The 5409-nt window shown below is 39.2% G+C and overlaps 1 pseudogene; it reads right to left on the minus strand.

Moving 5' to 3' along the window:
- Positions 1-983: 983 nt before the first annotated feature.
- On the minus strand, positions 984-2687 carry LOC147634217 (jasmonate-induced oxygenase 4-like; annotated as a pseudogene).
- Between the last annotated feature and the right edge of the window lie 2722 nt (positions 2688-5409).

Here is a 5409-nt window from a genome sequence, read left to right on the forward strand (position 1 = left end):
ACCATCATGAAAATGTTGACTCTTAATATGCGATCAGTAAAACTAGCTTAATAGATATTCAAATATTAATTTTTATATTTTCATTTATTCTGTTTCAGTAAAACCACTAGAGTGTTCCTTCTACAAAATCTATTCGAGCATTCCTTCTACAAAAATCGACTCTAGAAGAAGGAAGTAATGTCATAAGCATGAGATGATCCTAAATGGTGTATGTCACTATGGTGGAGTCACTATGGTGGAGACCAAACAATTATTTATGTATTTCTCACATCTACATATAGGTGAAACAAAGTAGATTTAGAGAATGAAAAAGCAAACTAGAACAATTGACAATGTCTTGTGAAAAAAATATATAGTCATGGAAAGTTGAAACATGTTATCTATTCTTCATGTTTTTTGTGAAAAAATTGTCATGATCGTACTATAGTAGTAGGCACAATATCCCATGCATATTGTATCCTAAATTGATTTTTTGGTTTGAGGGGGCACAAATCGAAATCGATTTTGGTTTCAAAGAAGACAGGAAAAATTATTCAATCTCGTGAGGTACAAGAGTCCCTATTTGTATATATTCGTAATAAAGAGTGCAAGATGAAAGCATGTACATATCCTTAATCCATCAAATCCATTCATACAAGATCATACGTTTATGACATAGTTAATCAAATTATGGCCACTATTAAAGCTCTTACCATTAATTCTCTTTTACAAGCTTTTCTCCTTAAGTACAAAAGCTATTCATGCTATTAGTGACATGCACATAAAATATCAATATCATTAAGCATGAAGTGTGATATATATGTCCAAGAACATATTAAAGCGTCTCAAGTCTCTATCTATATATGATATTTGATTATACGTCTAAGGGTTGCTACCACCTTCTTTAGGGGTGATCCATGCGATACATGTCTAAGGACAATTATGCTTCAAATTAAAGTGTCTCAATCTCTAGCTAAATATGATATTTGACTATAATGTGCCAATTAGTGTGTTGTTACAACCTTCTCTGGAGGATCCAAGTGTGCAACAAGGGTCATTATAGTTTGATTGTTGCTCACCACACCACGGTGTAATGCGCTTTTGTACTTGCCATTGGTTAGCATCTATAATCAAAAAATAAAAAAGAGTCAATATATATATCAAGATGATATCCTAAATTTACAGTTTTACAAAAGAGAAGCATGGCACAAGGTGTTCACTAGTGTGTAGCCTAGTAGTAAAAGGAATTCATCTTTTAGAAAAGAGAAGCATGGCAAAAGTTGTTCACTAAAGTGTAGCAAGGAATTCACCTTGTAGGATGAGGACCCCCTACTAAGCTACATCTATTAGAGTGTAGCAAGGAATTAACCTTGTAGGATGAGGACCCCCTACTAGCTACATCTATTAGACATGATCTTTGGGTATCACTAAATATTTATAAACCTTTTTTTTAAAGACAACAATATGGCACAAGTTTGGTGGTTTTAAGTGTGTTAATGATGTGGCTCTTACAAACTGGTTAACTTAGGGCTGGAGGACTTTACCTGTAATTGATCACCAATATTGATGACTAATGCGTTGGGTATGGGATCCACTGCGAACCATTGGCCATCCTTGAAGTCCATCCATATCTTTGTCTTGTAGTAGAACCGTCATGCATCCATGGTCCTTGTGTCCATGTGTCCCAAGAACAAGGTCAGGTTGAGGGCAAGGATGGTAGTAGTTTGCTCGGAAGAACAAGTTGTAATGTTGAAAAGCCTTCTCTAGATGGTCATCCGTCATACCGAGGCTTTTGGACAATGCGGCAAGCAAACTTTTGAAAAGGTTCTGTAGCTCGGTGCCGTAGGAACCCACCATGCCCCTAGAGTGGTCACATCACAAAGTGGTGTTGGGCCATGTGATATAATGGAAAAAAAAGTGTGTGTGTGTCCGTGTGTAAGGGGGGGGTGTATGTGTGTACTGTCTCTGAGAGAGAGACTGTGTGTGTGTGTGAGAGAGAGAGAGTGAGTGAGTGAGTGAGTGAATCAGTGAGAGAGAGAGAGAGAGAGAGAAGGGGTTGGACCTTAATCCTTCGGGTTGGGAAGGCCACATGTCGAGTTTCTTCAATGAGGGGGGAGCCAGGTAGCCAAAGAGGGAGTCCATCCAGTCATTTGCGGCTCCTTGGAAGAAGTTAGTGTGGCCATATCCGAGCAAGCCTTCAGTGCTCTGATCCTTCACAGAGTAACCTTCCTTGTCGTCCATGGGGAGCTCAAAGAACTGCCTGGCTGCCTGTCTGGTCCCTTCAATAACGCTCGCGGGTATGCCATGGTTAACCACCTGCAGCACAGCAGCAAACAGTACAGACCACATCAGCTATACGCTTTTATCTCCTCTTCATTATTATCTAATCTTAAAAGCTAGCTAGCGCAGGCACGTTAATGTAATTAACCTACTTGGAAGAAGCCCCACTCCTCGCAGGCTTTGGCGATCTCTTTCAGGGTGTCCGCTTCCGAGTCTTCATGAAGGCGGGCCATATCCACGAAGGGAAGGAGGCCCGTGTTTCTTTGGGCGGGATGAGGCCGCTGCTCATGGGGGACCAAGAACTCCTGGGGCACCTCCGGCACGGCCATCTGGGATAATTTCTGCACAAGATGGCGTTTCTCGTGATCCGTCACCTTCTGTGCACTCTCCGGCACAGCTAGACGTTGGCTGGAGAAGATGGTGGTCATGGTAATTAACGACGTAATTAAGTGCTAATCGACGCTCAAGCAGAGAAGGCTTGCGAAATTCAGAGGAGATCTAATGCATTTATATAGATTGCTGATTGTGTAAAACCAGCAGGGAGCAGTGAAGCATGCGGCGCCCATCGGAGAAGGCGAGGTGGCCGGCGACATTGAAAAAATACGCTTCTAGCTTATTTTGATTGCGGTTGAAACTTTTTTGTTGTTGAAAAAAGGACAACAAACATTGATGTGTGGATTCTTGACTAGACGACAGGCCAATGCCAAGACGTCTCCTTAATTTGACCTAGTTGTTTGTAAAAAATTTTATTTAATACTAGTTTCTTTCTTTCTTTTTCTTGGGAACAAGTAATTATATATATTAATATTAAAAAAAGACAGCCCTTTACAAAAATTTCTCTTACAATCCTTCTCTTAGTTTTTTTCCTTTTTTAAGATCAATAATAGTTATATATATTAACTGAAACTGTTCAAAAACTGCAAATACAACCAAATCAGGGCTACAATGTCCATATTTACTACTCCTTCTCAACTTCATTCAGAATTTTACACAAAAATTCCCATCTCTCTTCTTGATGCTCCAAAAGTATTCTGGCCTCCATCATAGCTTCTGTAGTGCATCCTCCAGGGGACTGTTTTTCCAGCATTCCCCCTTTCTTGGACCAAACTTTAATAGTGGGTCTGGTTCGCACCTGGTTTTCTATGAGGGCGACAAATGTACGATCAACTTGTTTTTCTTTACGGTACCACCTTAGAGTTTTTGGTCCAAACTTGGGAGGCCTTTTCTTCCCTTCCCAAAATCTCACCTGCAGCACCATATAGACCAAAGTTAGGGGTTTATTCCTAGTATGTTTGAAGCTCACCAAACTCTGAGGCAAAATTCAGATCATATTCGTTTGCAGGTTCTAAATCACCATATCCAGCTCAAAACATCTTATTTTATTCACATTACACACCGACCAGCACATGTAACACACTTATGCATCAAGTCTGACTCTTGCAAGCCTGTCATACTGCCTTCCTAAATACAATTGCATTCCTGCTAGACCAGATTTCCATCAAGATACAAGCTCTGATGATATTAAAAACCAAACCAATATATTCATTACTAATTGACCATTTACCCAAGCTCCAGTCCCCCCAACATGTTCGCATACCCAAGCTCTTCTCTATCCATTTACACATTTTGGACCAAGTACCCCTAATTGCTAGGCATTCCCAAAACACAAGTGATGACCTACACCTGGGACAAATGCCAATAGATACATTAGATTTTAAAGCCAGCGGAATCATCAACCATATAAAGATCCTCCAATTTACAATTAGGTAATCTGCACATGAGGTCCCACCTTTCATCTTCCCAAACAAAAGAACATTGTCCCCATGAAATGTGATATCCTAGCTGCATATAGGCAATCATCATGGCTTCAGAACTGCAGCCCTTAGGAGATTGCTTCTCTAGGACCTCTCCACTTGACTAGATCTTCCAAATTAGTCTGGTTCCCAGGGGGTTCATAATAAAAACCACAAAAGTCTAGACAATGTGATGACGTGGCATGTAACATGCCACGTCTTCACCAATTTGGGGACTTCTTGAATAATCAAAATTTTCCATCATGATATATATACTTGGAAAGGTCTCGATGAATAGATTCCAAATGTGCAATAATCGCTAACTATTCATTTGATTTGCAAAAAATTCACCATGAGCCCATTTTTCTAGAGAGAGGAGGTGTGGAAATCCTTAAGGGACAAAAATGAGAGTCCAAATTTTACCTAATGGTAGATATAGGATACCAATGCCTCCTTCACTCTTTGGCATACTCACTTTGTCCCACGTAAGCAAAGCTACCACTCTCCTACTACTACACCTATTTCTCCATAGAAAGTCCCTTATTATAGGCCCCATACTTTTCTTGAGTGTTGCCAAAGTTAAGCACTAGGCATAGGAACATGGTGTAGGCATTTAAAACAACATTACAAATGGTCACCCTTTCATGAAAGGGAACCCTAACCCCCTCCCATTTATTCAAGTTCTAGATGAATCTCTCTAGGGTCCAATCACTTATTACAACCCTTCTCTTAGATACATTAGATTTTAAAGCCACCAAAATCCTCAACCATATAACATCCTCCAATTTACAATTACTTATTACAACCCTTCTCTTAGATACATTAGATTTTAAAGCCACCAAAATCCTCAACCATATAACATCCTCCAATTTACAATTAAGTAATGTGCATATGATGTCCCACCTTTCATCTTCCCAAACAAAAGAACATTGTCTCCATGAAATGTCACGAGACCCTTTTGTATTTCTTGAAGAAATTAATTTAAAAAAACTCACAAATTATTTCATAATTGAAACAAAGATGTGAATTAATTTAAAAAACCCGATAACATAGCATAACACAAGGCAAGAGAAATAAAATAACATCACCATCAAAAGTAAAAGGAGTAAAGGATAGTGAATACCACACAGAAGAAAAGAGTGGGTGCAATCTTCCCCCTCAAATGTGTAGCTCTACTTCCACCACTTGAGTATTTACAGAATTTTATTCATAAAAATAGCCCAAGGAGCTTAGAATAGATGTGCGGACAAATTGGGCTTTCTTTTCCCCAATTTTGGGTATTGCTTTACATATTATTAACCATATGAAGTCTCCCTAAGGTTTGTACATATAAAAACCTTTACCCAAATATAATTGC

Source organism: Cibotium barometz, chromosome 11 (genome assembly GCF_041138505.1).
Source record: "Cibotium barometz isolate CiBa-2024 chromosome 11, ASM4113850v1, whole genome shotgun sequence".
Taxonomy (NCBI): domain Eukaryota; kingdom Viridiplantae; phylum Streptophyta; class Polypodiopsida; order Cyatheales; family Cibotiaceae; genus Cibotium; species Cibotium barometz.